The sequence below is a fragment of the Ranitomeya imitator genome, chromosome 2, assembly GCF_032444005.1.
Source record: "Ranitomeya imitator isolate aRanImi1 chromosome 2, aRanImi1.pri, whole genome shotgun sequence".
Taxonomy (NCBI): Eukaryota; Metazoa; Chordata; class Amphibia; order Anura; family Dendrobatidae; genus Ranitomeya; species Ranitomeya imitator.
This window is the reverse complement of record NC_091283.1, coordinates 327366559-327385851: the sequence shown is the minus strand read 5'-3', so window position 1 is coordinate 327385851 and position 19293 is coordinate 327366559. Positions and strand designations below refer to the sequence as shown.

The following is a 19293-nucleotide window of genomic DNA, read 5'->3' as shown; positions in this document are numbered from 1 at the left end:
CACCACATTCACTCCAACATCATCGCTCAGACTCCTCCCCCCAAAATTCTTACACTCACTCTTCTCCCAATTCACTTTAAAAGCAGAAGCTCCACAAAAAATAGAAACCAACAACTTCACACGCCGTACCGAACACTCTGAATCACACAACACACACACATCATCCATATAAGCACTCATCTTCCACTCTCTCCCCCCACCCCCCGGTACTTGCACACCCCGAATCACCTTATCTCTTCTCAACAGACATAACAATGGCTCAATTGCACAAATAAATACGATAGGGGACAAAGGGCACCCCTGCCGAACACCCGAAAACACATTTACTCTCCTCCTCACATTTCCATTCAACAACACACAACTATAAATATTCTTACACAAACTTCTCACTCTCTCAACAAATTCAGAAGGAAATCCCATCCTCACCAACACACTAAACAAAAAACCATGCGCCAACCTATCATACGCCTTCTCAAAGTCCAAACTCAACACATAAACCCCCTTCTTACGACTCATGCAGTCCCATAAACAATCTCTCAACATACACAAACTTCCATGTATTCGTCTTCCAGGCACCGCACAACATTGCTCCTCACCCACCACACTCCCAACCACGCCACGCATCCTGTTGGCCAAAAGCTTCGCATAAATCTTATAATCACAATTCAACAATGTGATCGGCCTCCAGTTTTTAAGATTTTTCAAATCACCCTTTTTTGGCAATAACACAACCACCCCTGCACGCATACCATTTACTATCTCTGCATTCGCCCACATATACTTACATACATCCACAAAATCCTTCCCAATCACATCCCACATCACACGATAAAATTCCACCGGTAAACCATCCTCCCCCGGTGTTTTATTCAACGCCATACTACACACCACCTTCCATACTTCTTCATCTGTCACATCACCCATCAAACTTTCCCTTTCTATCTTATTCAAACTATTTTCCAAACCACTCAGCACCTCACTCTCCAAACCTTCATCCCTCCATTTCACAGCATACAAATCATCATAAAACTTTGCCACTTCCTCACACAAGTCCACACCACTCACTTCATTTCCATCCATCCCATTCAAAACACTCATACTCTGTCTTTTCCCAAAAACTTTTTTAAAGAAAAAACGCGAACACTTCTCATTCTTCTCCAAATTCTCTATCTTGGCCCTATACACAATACTCCTCCCTCTTTCTAACAAAAAATCATCCACTTCTTTTTTCACTTTCACCAAATCTTCACTCACATCCATCCCTCCGGCCCTCAACTTATACAACACGCTCAATCTTGCATTTAAAAAAACAAACCTTTTCCTCTTTGCAGCCGCACACTTGTACCCGAGTTTTTTAAAAAAACTCTTGGTTTTCCATTTAACCCAATCCCACCATTCACACACGCTTCTGAAATCACTCCTGCATCCACACCAATCTGCATAAATTCTTTTATACTCCTCTCTCACACCCCCTCCTTCCAGCAAACTCACATTCAGCTTCCACACACCTTTCCCAGCCACCTCATTAACATGCAAATCCAATTCACACTTCATACACACATGATCCGAAAAAACCACACTCTCCTGTGCATAACTAACAGGAATCATATTTTTAGACACAAAACAATGATCTAACCTAGACGCCACCCTCCCACTATCAGAAAAAAAAGTATTTAACAACGGCGCTATCTTGCATGCACACTGCATATCCCTTAAACCAAAATCACTCACCATATCCATTAACACTTTCCCTGCCACATCCACATTCACACTTCCCACGTCACAGTTCATATCACCCACTAACACTACAGGCACTCTCCCAGGAATAAAAAACTTAATTTTTTCAAATAAAACTTTACGCTCCTGTTTTTCCACAGGCGCATATACATTAATAACACAAAAACGAACATTTCTAAACTCAAAATTAGCCAACACACACCTTCCAACCTCAATCACCATATAGTCACACAAACTCACATCACTTCCCTTCACTAAAAAACCCACACCATCATTTTTATTACAAGCACTCCCTGACCACACAGACGCACCATGAGACCATTCACTCCCCTTCACATCATCCACAATCCCACACTCCTGCAAACAAAAAATTCCTGCATTTTGTGTTGCAAAAAAATCCAAAATAGCCGCCCGCCGCAACCTATTTTTAAAGACCCTCACATTTTGTGATATAATTATAAACCCCATAATATACACAGAAACAAAAACACTAAAGCGAACAACCTACAAAAAGGACATTAAACAACTTATATGAGAAAAAAAAAAAAAAAAAAAAAAAAAAAAAAACATTTTAAAGCAACTGCAATATACAAAACACATTTTAACGGCAAAAGCTATGTACAAAAACGCTTAGAAAAAAAAAGCACATAACTAAGCAGTGTCGCCACTGTCCTCCTCCACCATCTGCGCCGCGCAGCTTTCAGAGCCGCTGACCTCCATACACTCCTCCACACGTGACTTCTTCCGCCCAACTTTTCTCTGGGGCATTCCTGCTTCTGGAACCTCAAAGTCAAAATTTTCCCCACCACCCTCCCTGGGACACTTTCGACCTCCAGGCTCCTCTTGTGAGGAAAAAGCACCTATATTTCTCGGGTCCGATTCAGGAATCACAGGATCAACCAACTCCTCCGCCCCAGAAGTATCAAAATCCATCAGCGCACTCAACTCCTCTGTATTAATAACTGGAACCTCCTTTTTTTTCTTACTTTTATTAGTCATAGCACGCTCTTCCTGCTTTGCGGCTCTCCAAAATAATTTGTCCTCCAGCTCCTCCTTCCTCCTTTCAGCCTCCTTGTCCTCCTGCCTTCTATCCCGCCGTCTCTCAACCATAGAGGGCGGAATTATTTCAGCGCTCCGCTGCGCAGAAGACTTGCTTTCCTCCCGCCTCCTCTCCTCTTCCCGTTTCTTTACCTCCTCCTCTCTCTTTTTCTCCTCCTCCTGCCTCCGCTCCTCACGCTTTTTTCCTTCCTCCTCCCGCCTCTCCTCCTCTCTGGTTGGCCTCCTCGGCCCAGCATACGGACAGTCCCTATACAGGTGCCCTATGTCTCCACACTGGTCACACTCACGTGGCATTGGACACTGAGCCGCCATATGGCCCTCCTGTTTACAATTGCGGCAAACCATACTTTTCTCACAGGTACTCTGTAGGTGCCCAAACTGAAAACACTTCCTACAGTATAGAGGCTGCCCTGCATATGTCAGGAAGCCCCTTTGCCCTGCTACCGAAAAGTTCGCCGGGGGATGGGCGAAACCTCCCAAACAACTTGGGTCTCTCCTCAGTTTCACACGAAACACGTATTTACAATTAAAGATCCCCAAGCAATTTTTTTGCTTTTCTCCACCCTTCACATACTCGCAATAACGAGCCAGGAACTGCTCCAGCAAACTTACTTCAGTGTAAGGGTTATACACCGTCACAGTTACAACTTTCTCCATTAGCCCAAACAAAGGCTCCACCCGCACTCCCTCCAGGCATGGATCACCATCATGACTTCTGAGCCACTCAAAGATAGTTAAGCAAACTGCCTCACTCACAAAGGTAACATCATATGTACCTTGATTCCGGAACTCGTTAACGCTGAAAATGTCCGTCCGGTGGGCTCCAGCCTTTTCCTCCAGCAGGTCACGAACCACGAAAACCACATTATTTCGGGCACTTCCTTCCACGACCACACGAATGGTATTCTTGATGAACATCTTCACCTCTTCAGTCTTCTCTGCCGGTACAAAGACCGCAGTAGCAAATCAGCAGCACGCTGCCAGGAATCACTCGCACCCCCTGACCGCGACACAAGATCGCAGCCAAAAGGCCGAGAAGCGTTGCCTGAAATGCTTTGCCTCTACGGCCCCACCAAGGCCTACAACCAGCACCCATTGGGGAGACAGCGCGAAAGATTGCCAAGGGGAAGACATTTGTCGAAACTCTGGATGGATGCCTTCTCAAATGACAGTTCTGGTGTGTGTGAGTGTGTGGGTGTGTGTGTTCAAGCTGGGCACAACGCATTTTTGAATCTGCATAACTCCGCCTATTTTAACACACCCTCCATCCCTTTCCTTCGAAATAGTGCAAATAGCCTCTTCAGAGAAAAAGAGGACTTAAACTCTATAGCGCCACCTGTTGGAAGTAGCAATCCTACAAGTCACAATCAACTCTTTAACGACGAGTCATGCAATATGACTTAGGCTTTAAACCAAATCAGTATCTCATTTCGCAGACATGGTGTTTGGGGCTGTTGGCCCTCGTCAGTGCGAAGCATGAGAACTGATTTGGCTAGGTGAGAGGCTCTGGACTGGGGTCTAAGGTGTAACGTCTCTCCTTATGGAGAGTGACATACCAGCTGGCTTGTCAAGGTAAGGAGGCTTATTCAAGAAACAGGCAGGCGATCCGTTGTCTTCCCAGCTCTCCTGAAGCTGGGTGTAGACAGACCATGTGGTCTGCTGCTGCTCCAGCTACAGATTGAAGACGGTGCCATTTTACACTGCCTGATATAGGCCAAGAGCCCATTGTGACACGTGAGAGTTCCAGAGCCTATGGATAAAGGCCCCATTGTGACTGCACGTGAAGGTTCCGCGCTCAGATTCTATCTCCTGCAGGCAGCGCACATGATTGGTCAAAAGTATTAGAATACTACTCACACAGGTGTAGATGGACAAGACAAGCATATTCAAGATCTGCACAGACCCCATTTTTCCATTTTTTTTTTCAAAAATACATATAATACACCACATTCAAACATCAGTGGTCCACAATGTTTTCCAAAAGAATTCATGCATGCGGGCGGTCACAAATGTGGTCTGTATCGCCGAACTACTCATTGGATACTTCAATGTAAACACTTAGTACTGACAGCAGGGGCCTCATTTGGTAGATGGCACAATCTTTTTGCAACACTGTAACAAAAGGCCTAATTCAGGCCTACATCTTAACACACCTGTAGCAACCAGCAAAGTGTTGCAAATGGTCAAGTGAAATCGAGCAAAAGGGTACATTTGGCATTTGAAATGTGCTTTTTCCACCCTGAAAAGAATTCACAGGAAGGGTTAAAAGACAATTTGCGCCGATTTCAATCCAATCTGTTTTTAGAAACTGGATCAGAGAAGGAGTGCACTGATCCCGGAGACACTGCAATAACGGGTCAATGCGTGGAGTGGACAGAGCAAGCTCCAGTTCCAGCTCCCTGTTCTAAAAATCTCTTTAATATGTGGTCCCCAAATAGGGGACGTATCAGATATTAAACTGATAAGAACAGATACTACCACTTGATCTAAGCCATGAAAGGCCGAGAAGCGTTGCCTGAAATGCTTTGCCTCTACGGCCCCACCAAGGCCTACAACCAGCACCCATTGGGGAGACAGCGCGAAAGATTGCCAAGGGGAAGACATTTGTCGAAACTCTGGATGGATGCCTTCTCAAATGACAGTTCTGGTGTGTGTGAGTGTGTGGGTGTGTGTGTTCAAGCTGGGCACAACGCATTTTTGAATCTGCATAACTCCGCCTATTTTAACACACCCTCCATCCCTTTCCTTCGAAATAGTGCAAATAGCCTCTTCAGAGAAAAAGAGGACTTAAACTCTATAGCGCCACCTGTTGGAAGTAGCAATCCTACAAGTCACAATCAACTCTTTAACGACGAGTCATGCAATATGACTTAGGCTTTAAACCAAATCAGTATCTCATTTCGCAGACATGGTGTTTGGGGCTGTTGGCCCTCGTCAGTGCGAAGCATGAGAACTGATTTGGCTAGGTGAGAGGCTCTGGACTGGGGTCTAAGGTGTAACGTCTCTCCTTATGGAGAGTGACATACCAGCTGGCTTGTCAAGGTAAGGAGGCTTATTCAAGAAACAGGCAGGCGATCCGTTGTCTTCCCAGCTCTCCTGAAGCTGGGTGTAGACAGACCATGTGGTCTGCTGCTGCTCCAGCTACAGATTGAAGACGGTGCCATTTTACACTGCCTGATATAGGCCAAGAGCCCATTGTGACACGTGAGAGTTCCAGAGCCTATGGATAAAGGCCCCATTGTGACTGCACGTGAAGGTTCCGCGCTCAGATTCTATCTCCTGCAGGCAGCGCACATGATTGGTCAAAAGTATTAGAATACTACTCACACAGGTGTAGATGGACAAGACAAGCATATTCAAGATCTGCACAGACCCCATTTTTCCATTTTTTTTTTCAAAAATACATATAATACACCACATTCAAACATCAGTGGTCCACAATGTTTTCCAAAAGAATTCATGCATGCGGGCGGTCACAAATGTGGTCTGTATCGCCGAACTACTCATTGGATACTTCAATGTAAACACTTAGTACTGACAGCAGGGGCCTCATTTGGTAGATGGCACAATCTTTTTGCAACACTGTAACAAAAGGCCTAATTCAGGCCTACATCTTAACACACCTGTAGCAACCAGCAAAGTGTTGCAAATGGTCAAGTGAAATCGAGCAAAAGGGTACATTTGGCATTTGAAATGTGCTTTTTCCACCCTGAAAAGAATTCACAGGAAGGGTTAAAAGACAATTTGCGCCGATTTCAATCCAATCTGTTTTTAGAAACTGGATCAGAGAAGGAGTGCACTGATCCCGGAGACACTGCAATAACGGGTCAATGCGTGGAGTGGACAGAGCAAGCTCCAGTTCCAGCTCCCTGTTCTAAAAATCTCTTTAATATGTGGTCCCCAAATAGGGGACGTATCAGATATTAAACTGATAAGAACAGATAAGGTTTCATCATGATATTTATTAAGTCATATACAAAGAACATGACATAACATTATTTACAGCGAGTATAAAAACCATTCCAGAAAGAATAAATCATTCAGTACAAAATAGTGTTCCACATATAAAAATTCCATCTCTTATTTGCCTCCTGTCTACCCACATCTTTGATATCTTTTAAATAATAAATATACATTTCACTAAAAATTATTCTGATACAGTCATTTATGGAAATAAAATCACGTTTAAACAATAAAATGTTTCTGACCTTCCATAAAGCACTCTTTGCACAATTTATTATGCACCAACATATCTTGTTTTGATGCAAGGTGGGGCAATTAAAAAGTCCATATAAAACATACTCGTGATTAAAATCTCTCAACCCACAAACCCATTTTAAAAGCACCCCTAATTTTTTCCACAGTTCTTGAGCATAGCAGCAGTCCCAGAACAGGTGTAGCACAGTCTCACTGCTCGCACATGAGTCCCTTGGACATTTTGCTCGTGCCACCAGGCCCCTTCGGTGCTGGAAGTCTCTAGTAGGGAGGCACTGGTGTACGGACATCCAGGCAAGATCTTTATGCACATTTGCAAGAAATTTCCCATACACGTTTCTCCACACGCGCTTAGATCTGTTCCATGAAAAGTTGATTACCTCCGACACTCCTTCTTCTCTCCTTAGATGAGTCATTAATCTCCTGCGATCTTTTAAAAGGTCCGAGTCCAAGTTCGTTAAATCATATTTCCTGCATACTTTCTCTAAAATACTAAGGTGCTTAGGTGGGCGTAATAAAACAGGCGAGGATAGAGATGGCCGAAGCCATCTCTTAAAAACATAACCACAAGTATACTTTAAAAACTGACTAAAAACACTATTTGAATTAAAAAGCTTAAAACAGAAACAGAAGAAATTTATGTATAAAAACCTGGTCAAATCTGGGACATCTTTGCCACCATTTTGATGTCTCTTATACATTTCTGTGCGCTTTAATTTCTCCATCTTGGAGCCCCAAATAAACATAAAAATACAACGGGTCAGTTTTCTAAGCATTAAATCAGAGGGAGGGTACACCATCGCAACATATAACATCATTGGTAATAAAATGGACTTGATAATTAAAACTTTCCCTTCGATTGACAAACTCCGCAAGTTCCAGAAAGATAATTTCTTCACCATTTTTCCTTGTACCTCCTCCCAACTTTCCTTCCCATCATTTTCTTTATTAAAAGTGATACCTAAAATCTTTACATTATCCTGTTTCATTTTGACCGCTGGTAGGTCAACAACATCCCAAGTACCGATTGTCAAACACTCTGTTTTATTAAAATTTAACTTAAAACCCGAGGCCTGACTAAAAAAACTGGTACACCTCACCACCCTCCGGAGAGAAGCAGGGTCCGTGCAGATGGCGGTGACATCATCCATGTATCCAAAGACTTTAATTTGAGCCCCTCCTCCACCGGGAACAGGGACCCCTCGAATTACTTTATCTTTCCTGATCTGGCATAATAAAGGCTCCATTGCACAAATAAACAGGATTGGGGAGAGCGGGCACCCTTGCTTCACTCCGGATTCCAGCGGTATCTCACCTGTTAAAAAACCATTCACAGAGACTTGACTAAAAGAATTCTTGTATAAAACCATAATACGAGACACAATAAAATCTGGGATCGCCATCTTCTTTAAAACACTAAAAAGATACTTATGTGATACCCTGTCGAACGCCTTCTCAAAGTCCAGCGCCAACAGGGCTACATTTTGACCACGGTCTTTAGAATACCATATTGTGTCTCTAATAACATTTAAAACTTCAGTAATACTCCTTCCTGGCACACTACACACTTGTTCAGGTTGTATTAACTTGTCAATTACTGTTTTAAGCCGGCATGCAATAATTTTAGCAAACACCTTATAGTCCATATTAAGTAGGGTTATAGGCCTCCAATTTGAGAGGTCCTCACGGGTCCCTTTTTTCTTAAAAATCAAGGACACTATCCCCCTCCTCCATCCCTTCGGCAACTGTTCACACACAAACACTTCTTTAAAAATTTCTAAAAGATCATCTTTTAAAATATCCCAGAAAGTCAGATAAAATTCTACAGGAAGACCATCCGCACCTGGGGCTTTGCCCTTTGAAAAACTCTTAAAAACACTAAAAAGTTCTTCTAGGCTAAAATCCCGAGCTAAAAAGTCCTGATCTGACTGACAAAGTTTGACATCTAAAATATTAAGAGCATCACGTAAAAAAGAAAGATCTATGCTTTTCTCGCTAAAAAGAAGTTGGTAAAAATCAGTTGCCACTTTTTTCATCCCTTCTATAGTAGACTCTCCATCAAGGCAGGTAATTATCTCCTTTCTCTCCATTGCTTTTTTAAAAAAGAAGCGGGTACATTTTTCATCTTCTTCTAATTGCTGCACTCTTGAATTAAAAATTATTTCTCTCCCCTTTTGCTCTAATACTGTACATATCTGCGCCTTTAGGCTAGCAATATCAGCATCTACTTCAAATCCTATTTCTTTAAATTTATAAAGTGTTTGCAGTTCAGTATTTAAATTAGAATAAAAACATTTTTTCTGCCTTGCCTTTTTCCTACCTGCCGCAATAAAGAAAAGCCCAATTTTATTTTTAATATTTTCCCACCAAGACAGCATCTTTATGTAAGGAGGCCTATGCTGCCTCCACTTTTGGTAGGCTACACAAAAATCCGACCTTATTTGAGGATCCTCCAGCAGATGAGTCCCCAAACGCCACAGTCCCTTATTTATTCTCTGCTCTCCTTGGTACTCAACCTGTAATTTTAAAATTTTATGATCGGAAAATAAATTAGACATAAGATCAAACGTTACCGGCTTAAAATCCATAGATAAAAACATAAAATCGATCCTGGAGGCCACTCCCCGACCGGACCATGTAAAACCTGGGTCCGTCGGCGAAAGCGACCTCCAGGCATCGCACAACTTAAAATCAGCCTGGATGTTTTTGAGCATATAACAAGATTTATCCAGTTTACAGAGCGGGTCTCCTCCCTCTCGGCGCTCGTTCACATGGAGGCAGTTAAAGTCCCCACCTATCAGGAGAGGAGAAGACCCAACACAAAACACAGGCAATAACTCAAATAACTGGATACGCTCCTGCTTATAAGGAGATGCATACACATTAATTATACGGAAGTTGAAGCCATTTATGTGTGCATGAACTAATATTGCCCTGCCTGGCTCAATCTCCGTAACAGAAGAGATTACAATATTGTTACCACGACAGAGCAAACCTACTCCAGCAGCTTTGTGAATATTTGAGCCAGACCATACTGACGGGCCCAACTTCCAGTCCTTTTTTAACTCTTCATATTGTAGTGCATACTGTAGGCCACACTCCTGCAATAGACATACATCAAAATCTACTGTCTCCAAATACTGAAAAAGAGCAGCCCTGCGGACAGGACTCTTTAAAGACCTCACGTTTAGTGAGACGCATCTTATAGATGGCATGCAAATCCGTAATCATAAAGCAGCATCCGTAATCATATCGTCCTCTTCTGGATTTTGACCCACAACCTCCTCCAGGATTCCAGGTGACGGGGAGTCAAAAGAAATGATGTGACAAGGGTCTGAGGACGAGACTGGGTACCCCGTCTTTCTCAACCATATCTCTCCTTCTTCTAAGGCGACATCAGGCGACTCTGGATTGACCTCTGGGATAACCTCTGCCCGAATCTTCTTCCCGCTAGGCTCAAGCAGGTCACTGAAACAATCCTCTTCGGCCACTGCGACGTGACCTCTCTCCTCCACGACATCACCTGGAAAAAAACACACTGCGTTCTGCTGGCTCGACTCCCGAGGAATGTCTGGGGCCTTCGCAGCAGGGCCCCCCAGCGCCAACATACTGGGGGCACCCTGCTCCAACCCAACAGACTCATGAACATGGCCAGGGGTTTTGGCCTCCGCTGCAAGAGCGGCAGGACCCCTTGGCCTCGACTCCCGAACCTCCGACTCCACAGCCCGCTCACCAGAAGGGGCTAAAAGATGGATAGGCAAACCATGAGAGGAGGTACTGGGTTCTTGGGCTCTCCCAGCCCCCACAGAGGACCCAGCAGCCTCTGCATAAGTCTTTGCTCTATTGGGGCAGTTCCGGAACACATGTCCATTATCACCGCAGAGATTGCATCTCCTGCCCAAAGGACAGTCCTTCATTTGGTGCCCATAATTACTACAATTATTGCAGCGGTCCACCTTTCTGTCCTTGCAGGATGCCTGCGTATGTCCCATCTTTCCACAGTTCCTGCATGACATTGGCATTCCAGGATAGAACAAATACCCCCTGCTCTTACCAATAACGAAAGTTGATGGGGGGTGTAACATTCCTCCGAAACGATTGGGGTCTCTTTTCAGGCGAACTAAGAACCTCCTTTTCCCACACCAGAAACCAACTCCGTTCATCACTTCTCCTTGGTATTGTAGCTCATCACAGTACCGCTTTAAGTAGGTGGCGATGTCATCTACGTCCACATAAGGGTTGGGGAAGTGAACCACCACAGGGATTTCATCATAGGCAAATAGGAGACAAAAGGTTAGGTCATCAAGCTCATCCATGTAAGAGTTCTCATTTACCTTTTGCACCAGTTGTTGACAGCATCCCTGGGTCTTAAAGGTGATGGTGTAGGTTCCTTTAAATTCATTGTCCTGGAAACAGAAGATGTCACTCCTCTCAAACTCCAAGACTCCAAGCAAGATCTTATGGCAGATGAAAGACAGGTTCTTCTCCCTCCGAGCACTTTCACTGACTTCAATCCTCACGGTATTCTTCATCCGGGATTCCCCCGATGCATAGGATAGCAAAGCCGGCATCCTTCACAAGGAAAACCACACCGACTGTAAGAAAAGGCATAAACCTTTAGGGGAACCCTTCTCGTTGCCCACGGACTAATCCTCTCTCCCAATAGCAGCAGGGGGGTGAAGTCCCTCCGAAGAGGAACGATCCCCCCAGGCCAAGAGAGAGGGTACCGAGGGCACCTAACCCGACCAGATCGCACAGGTAAACCTGATTGATCTAAGCCATGAAAGGCCGAGAAGCGTTGCCTGAAATGCTTTGCCTCTACGGCCCCACCAAGGCCTACAACCAGCACCCATTGGGGAGACAGCGCGAAAGATTGCCAAGGGGAAGACATTTGTCGAAACTCTGGATGGATGCCTTCTCAAATGACAGTTCTGGTGTGTGTGAGTGTGTGGGTGTGTGTGTTCAAGCTGGGCACAACGCATTTTTGAATCTGCATAACTCCGCCTATTTTAACACACCCTCCATCCCTTTCCTTCGAAATAGTGCAAATAGCCTCTTCAGAGAAAAAGAGGACTTAAACTCTATAGCGCCACCTGTTGGAAGTAGCAATCCTACAAGTCACAATCAACTCTTTAACGACGAGTCATGCAATATGACTTAGGCTTTAAACCAAATCAGTATCTCATTTCGCAGACATGGTGTTTGGGGCTGTTGGCCCTCGTCAGTGCGAAGCATGAGAACTGATTTGGCTAGGTGAGAGGCTCTGGACTGGGGTCTAAGGTGTAACGTCTCTCCTTATGGAGAGTGACATACCAGCTGGCTTGTCAAGGTAAGGAGGCTTATTCAAGAAACAGGCAGGCGATCCGTTGTCTTCCCAGCTCTCCTGAAGCTGGGTGTAGACAGACCATGTGGTCTGCTGCTGCTCCAGCTACAGATTGAAGACGGTGCCATTTTACACTGCCTGATATAGGCCAAGAGCCCATTGTGACACGTGAGAGTTCCAGAGCCTATGGATAAAGGCCCCATTGTGACTGCACGTGAAGGTTCCGCGCTCAGATTCTATCTCCTGCAGGCAGCGCACATGATTGGTCAAAAGTATTAGAATACTACTCACACAGGTGTAGATGGACAAGACAAGCATATTCAAGATCTGCACAGACCCCATTTTTCCATTTTTTTTTTCAAAAATACATATAATACACCACATTCAAACATCAGTGGTCCACAATGTTTTCCAAAAGAATTCATGCATGCGGGCGGTCACAAATGTGGTCTGTATCGCCGAACTACTCATTGGATACTTCAATGTAAACACTTAGTACTGACAGCAGGGGCCTCATTTGGTAGATGGCACAATCTTTTTGCAACACTGTAACAAAAGGCCTAATTCAGGCCTACATCTTAACACACCTGTAGCAACCAGCAAAGTGTTGCAAATGGTCAAGTGAAATCGAGCAAAAGGGTACATTTGGCATTTGAAATGTGCTTTTTCCACCCTGAAAAGAATTCACAGGAAGGGTTAAAAGACAATTTGCGCCGATTTCAATCCAATCTGTTTTTAGAAACTGGATCAGAGAAGGAGTGCACTGATCCCGGAGACACTGCAATAACGGGTCAATGCGTGGAGTGGACAGAGCAAGCTCCAGTTCCAGCTCCCTGTTCTAAAAATCTCTTTAATATGTGGTCCCCAAATAGGGGACGTATCAGATATTAAACTGATAAGAACAGATACTACCACTTGATCTAAGCCATGAAAGGCCGAGAAGCGTTGCCTGAAATGCTTTGCCTCTACGGCCCCACCAAGGCCTACAACCAGCACCCATTGGGGAGACAGCGCGAAAGATTGCCAAGGGGAAGACATTTGTCGAAACTCTGGATGGATGCCTTCTCAAATGACAGTTCTGGTGTGTGTGAGTGTGTGGGTGTGTGTGTTCAAGCTGGGCACAACGCATTTTTGAATCTGCATAACTCCGCCTATTTTAACACACCCTCCATCCCTTTCCTTCGAAATAGTGCAAATAGCCTCTTCAGAGAAAAAGAGGACTTAAACTCTATAGCGCCACCTGTTGGAAGTAGCAATCCTACAAGTCACAATCAACTCTTTAACGACGAGTCATGCAATATGACTTAGGCTTTAAACCAAATCAGTATCTCATTTCGCAGACATGGTGTTTGGGGCTGTTGGCCCTCGTCAGTGCGAAGCATGAGAACTGATTTGGCTAGGTGAGAGGCTCTGGACTGGGGTCTAAGGTGTAACGTCTCTCCTTATGGAGAGTGACATACCAGCTGGCTTGTCAAGGTAAGGAGGCTTATTCAAGAAACAGGCAGGCGATCCGTTGTCTTCCCAGCTCTCCTGAAGCTGGGTGTAGACAGACCATGTGGTCTGCTGCTGCTCCAGCTACAGATTGAAGACGGTGCCATTTTACACTGCCTGATATAGGCCAAGAGCCCATTGTGACACGTGAGAGTTCCAGAGCCTATGGATAAAGGCCCCATTGTGACTGCACGTGAAGGTTCCGCGCTCAGATTCTATCTCCTGCAGGCAGCGCACATGATTGGTCAAAAGTATTAGAATACTACTCACACAGGTGTAGATGGACAAGACAAGCATATTCAAGATCTGCACAGACCCCATTTTTCCATTTTTTTTTTCAAAAATACATATAATACACCACATTCAAACATCAGTGGTCCACAATGTTTTCCAAAAGAATTCATGCATGCGGGCGGTCACAAATGTGGTCTGTATCGCCGAACTACTCATTGGATACTTCAATGTAAACACTTAGTACTGACAGCAGGGGCCTCATTTGGTAGATGGCACAATCTTTTTGCAACACTGTAACAAAAGGCCTAATTCAGGCCTACATCTTAACACACCTGTAGCAACCAGCAAAGTGCTCGATTTCACTTGACCATTTGCAACAAAAGGGTACATTTGGCATTTGAAATGTGCTTTTTCCACCCTGAAAAGAATTCACAGGAAGGGTTAAAAGACAATTTGCGCCGATTTCAATCCAATCTGTTTTTAGAAACTGGATCAGAGAAGGAGTGCACTGATCCCGGAGACACTGCAATAACGGGTCAATGCGTGGAGTGGACAGAGCAAGCTCCAGTTCCAGCTCCCTGTTCTAAAAATCTCTTTAATATGTGGTCCCCAAATAGGGGACGTATCAGATATTAAACTGATAAGAACAGATACTACCACTTGATCTAAGCCATGAAAGGCCGAGAAGCGTTGCCTGAAATGCTTTGCCTCTACGGCCCCACCAAGGCCTACAACCAGCACCCATTGGGGAGACAGCGCGAAAGATTGCCAAGGGGAAGACATTTGTCGAAACTCTGGATGGATGCCTTCTCAAATGACAGTTCTGGTGTGTGTGAGTGTGTGGGTGTGTGTGTTCAAGCTGGGCACAACGCATTTTTGAATCTGCATAACTCCGCCTATTTTAACACACCCTCCATCCCTTTCCTTCGAAATAGTGCAAATAGCCTCTTCAGAGAAAAAGAGGACTTAAACTCTATAGCGCCACCTGTTGGAAGTAGCAATCCTACAAGTCACAATCAACTCTTTAACGACGAGTCATGCAATATGACTTAGGCTTTAAACCAAATCAGTATCTCATTTCGCAGACATGGTGTTTGGGGCTGTTGGCCCTCGTCAGTGCGAAGCATGAGAACTGATTTGGCTAGGTGAGAGGCTCTGGACTGGGGTCTAAGGTGTAACGTCTCTCCTTATGGAGAGTGACATACCAGCTGGCTTGTCAAGGTAAGGAGGCTTATTCAAGAAACAGGCAGGCGATCCGTTGTCTTCCCAGCTCTCCTGAAGCTGGGTGTAGACAGACCATGTGGTCTGCTGCTGCTCCAGCTACAGATTGAAGACGGTGCCATTTTACACTGCCTGATATAGGCCAAGAGCCCATTGTGACACGTGAGAGTTCCAGAGCCTATGGATAAAGGCCCCATTGTGACTGCACGTGAAGGTTCCGCGCTCAGATTCTATCTCCTGCAGGCAGCGCACATGATTGGTCAAAAGTATTAGAATACTACTCACACAGGTGTAGATGGACAAGACAAGCATATTCAAGATCTGCACAGACCCCATTTTTCCATTTTTTTTTTCAAAAATACATATAATACACCACATTCAAACATCAGTGGTCCACAATGTTTTCCAAAAGAATTCATGCATGCGGGCGGTCACAAATGTGGTCTGTATCGCCGAACTACTCATTGGATACTTCAATGTAAACACTTAGTACTGACAGCAGGGGCCTCATTTGGTAGATGGCACAATCTTTTTGCAACACTGTAACAAAAGGCCTAATTCAGGCCTACATCTTAACACACCTGTAGCAACCAGCAAAGTGTTGCAAATGGTCAAGTGAAATCGAGCAAAAGGGTACATTTGGCATTTGAAATGTGCTTTTTCCACCCTGAAAAGAATTCACAGGAAGGGTTAAAAGACAATTTGCGCCGATTTCAATCCAATCTGTTTTTAGAAACTGGATCAGAGAAGGAGTGCACTGATCCCGGAGACACTGCAATAACGGGTCAATGCGTGGAGTGGACAGAGCAAGCTCCAGTTCCAGCTCCCTGTTCTAAAAATCTCTTTAATATGTGGTCCCCAAATAGGGGACGTATCAGATATTAAACTGATAAGAACAGATACTACCACTTGATCTAAGCCATGAAAGGCCGAGAAGCGTTGCCTGAAATGCTTTGCCTCTACGGCCCCACCAAGGCCTACAACCAGCACCCATTGGGGAGACAGCGCGAAAGATTGCCAAGGGGAAGACATTTGTCGAAACTCTGGATGGATGCCTTCTCAAATGACAGTTCTGGTGTGTGTGAGTGTGTGGGTGTGTGTGTTCAAGCTGGGCACAACGCATTTTTGAATCTGCATAACTCCGCCTATTTTAACACACCCTCCATCCCTTTCCTTCGAAATAGTGCAAATAGCCTCTTCAGAGAAAAAGAGGACTTAAACTCTATAGCGCCACCTGTTGGAAGTAGCAATCCTACAAGTCACAATCAACTCTTTAACGACGAGTCATGCAATATGACTTAGGCTTTAAACCAAATCAGTATCTCATTTCGCAGACATGGTGTTTGGGGCTGTTGGCCCTCGTCAGTGCGAAGCATGAGAACTGATTTGGCTAGGTGAGAGGCTCTGGACTGGGGTCTAAGGTGTAACGTCTCTCCTTATGGAGAGTGACATACCAGCTGGCTTGTCAAGGTAAGGAGGCTTATTCAAGAAACAGGCAGGCGATCCGTTGTCTTCCCAGCTCTCCTGAAGCTGGGTGTAGACAGACCATGTGGTCTGCTGCTGCTCCAGCTACAGATTGAAGACGGTGCCATTTTACACTGCCTGATATAGGCCAAGAGCCCATTGTGACACGTGAGAGTTCCAGAGCCTATGGATAAAGGCCCCATTGTGACTGCACGTGAAGGTTCCGCGCTCAGATTCTATCTCCTGCAGGCAGCGCACATGATTGGTCAAAAGTATTAGAATACTACTCACACAGGTGTAGATGGACAAGACAAGCATATTCAAGATCTGCACAGACCCCATTTTTCCATTTTTTTTTTCAAAAATACATATAATACACCACATTCAAACATCAGTGGTCCACAATGTTTTCCAAAAGAATTCATGCATGCGGGCGGTCACAAATGTGGTCTGTATCGCCGAACTACTCATTGGATACTTCAATGTAAACACTTAGTACTGACAGCAGGGGCCTCATTTGGTAGATGGCACAATCTTTTTGCAACACTGTAACAAAAGGCCTAATTCAGGCCTACATCTTAACACACCTGTAGCAACCAGCAAAGTGTTGCAAATGGTCAAGTGAAATCGAGCAAAAGGGTACATTTGGCATTTGAAATGTGCTTTTTCCACCCTGAAAAGAATTCACAGGAAGGGTTAAAAGACAATTTGCGCCGATTTCAATCCAATCTGTTTTTAGAAACTGGATCAGAGAAGGAGTGCACTGATCCCGGAGACACTGCAATAACGGGTCAATGCGTGGAGTGGACAGAGCAAGCTCCAGTTCCAGCTCCCTGTTCTAAAAATCTCTTTAATATGTGGTCCCCAAATAGGGGACGTATCAGATATTAAACTGATAAGAACAGATACTACCACTTGATCTAAGCCATGAAAGGCCGAGAAGCGTTGCCTGAAATGCTTTGCCTCTACGGCCCCACCAAGGCCTACAACCAGCACCCATTGGGGAGACAGCGCGAAAGATTGCCAAGGGGAAGACATTTGTCGAAACTCTGGATGGATGCCTTCTCAAATGACAGTTCTGGTGTGTGTGAGTGTGTGGGTGTGTGTGTTCAAGCTGGGCACAACGCATTTTTGAATCTGCATAACTCCGCCTATTTTAACACACCCTCCATCCCTTTCCTTCGAAATAGTGCAAATAGCCTCTTCAGAGAAAAAGAGGACTTAAACTCTATAGCGCCACCTGTTGGAAGTAGCAATCCTACAAGTCACAATCAACTCTTTAACGACGAGTCATGCAATATGACTTAGGCTTTAAACCAAATCAGTATCTCATTTCGCAGACATGGTGTTTGGGGCTGTTGGCCCTCGTCAGTGCGAAGCATGAGAACTGATTTGGCTAGGTGAGAGGCTCTGGACTGGGGTCTAAGGTGTAACGTCTCTCCTTATGGAGAGTGACATACCAGCTGGCTTGTCAAGGTAAGGAGGCTTATTCAAGAAACAGGCAGGCGATCCGTTGTCTTCCCAGCTCTCCTGAAGCTGGGTGTAGACAGACCATGTGGTCTGCTGCTGCTCCAGCTACAGATTGAAGACGGTGCCATTTTACACTGCCTGATATAGGCCAAGAGCCCATTGTGACACGTGAGAGTTCCAGAGCCTATGGATAAAGGCCCCATTGTGACTGCACGTGAAGGTTCCGCGCTCAGATTCTATCTCCTGCAGGCAGCGCACATGATTGGTCAAAAGTATTAGAATACTACTCACACAGGTGTAGATGGACAAGACAAGCATATTCAAGATCTGCACAGACCCCATTTTTCCATTTTTTTTTTCAAAAATACATATAATACACCACATTCAAACATCAGTGGTCCACAATGTTTTCCAAAAGAATTCATGCATGCGGGCGGTCACAAATGTGGTCTGTATCGCCGAACTACTCATTGGATACTTCAATGTAAACACTTAGTACTGACAGCAGGGGCCTCATTTGGTAGATGGCACAATCTTTTTGCAACACTGTAACAAAAGGCCTAATTCAGGCCTACATCTTAACACACCTGTAGCAACCAGCAAAGTGTTGCAAATGGTCAAGTGAAATCGAGCAAAAGGGTACATTTGGCATTTGAAATGTGCTTTTTCCACCCTGAAAAGAATTCACAGGAAGGGTTAAAAGACAATTTGCGCCGATTTCAATCCAATCTGTTTTTAGAAACTGGATCAGAGAAGGAGTGCACTGATCCCGGAGACACTGCAATAACGGGTCAATGCGTGGAGTGGACAGAGCAAGCTCCAGTTCCAGCTCCCTGTTCTAAAAATCTCTTTAATATGTGGTCCCCAAATAGGGGACGTATCAGATATTAAACTGATAAGAACGGATACTACCACTTGATCTAAGCCATGAAAGGCCGAGAAGCGTTGCCTGAAATGCTTTGCCTCTACGGCCCCACCAAGGCCTACAACCAGCACCCATTGGGGAGACAGCGCGAAAGATTGCCAAGGGGAAGACATTTGTCGAAACTCTGGATGGATGCCTTCTCAAATGACAGTTC

The 19293-nt window shown here is 44.7% G+C and overlaps 7 non-coding genes across 7 annotated transcripts; all 7 read right to left on the bottom strand.

Annotated features, from left to right (window-relative positions):
- Positions 1-5115: 5115 nt before the first annotated feature.
- Positions 5116-5309, bottom strand: LOC138667948 (U2 spliceosomal RNA). The gene has a single exon (XR_011318985.1). It is a non-coding gene; the product is annotated as a U2 spliceosomal RNA (small nuclear RNA).
- Positions 5310-6585: 1276 nt separating this feature from the next.
- On the bottom strand, positions 6586-6780 carry LOC138668052 (U2 spliceosomal RNA). Its single transcript, XR_011319055.1, has one exon. It is a non-coding gene; the product is annotated as a U2 spliceosomal RNA (small nuclear RNA).
- A 6307-nt stretch (positions 6781-13087) lies between these two features.
- LOC138667947 (U2 spliceosomal RNA) lies at positions 13088-13281 on the bottom strand. Its single transcript, XR_011318984.1, has one exon. It is a non-coding gene; the product is annotated as a U2 spliceosomal RNA (small nuclear RNA).
- Positions 13282-14557: 1276 nt separating this feature from the next.
- On the bottom strand, positions 14558-14751 carry LOC138667946 (U2 spliceosomal RNA). Its single transcript, XR_011318983.1, has one exon. It is a non-coding gene; the product is annotated as a U2 spliceosomal RNA (small nuclear RNA).
- A 1276-nt stretch (positions 14752-16027) lies between these two features.
- On the bottom strand, positions 16028-16221 carry LOC138667944 (U2 spliceosomal RNA). Its single transcript, XR_011318982.1, has one exon. It is a non-coding gene; the product is annotated as a U2 spliceosomal RNA (small nuclear RNA).
- Positions 16222-17497: 1276 nt separating this feature from the next.
- Positions 17498-17691, bottom strand: LOC138667943 (U2 spliceosomal RNA). Its single transcript, XR_011318981.1, has one exon. It is a non-coding gene; the product is annotated as a U2 spliceosomal RNA (small nuclear RNA).
- Positions 17692-18967: 1276 nt separating this feature from the next.
- Positions 18968-19161, bottom strand: LOC138668007 (U2 spliceosomal RNA). Its single transcript, XR_011319042.1, has one exon. It is a non-coding gene; the product is annotated as a U2 spliceosomal RNA (small nuclear RNA).
- Between the last annotated feature and the right edge of the window lie 132 nt (positions 19162-19293).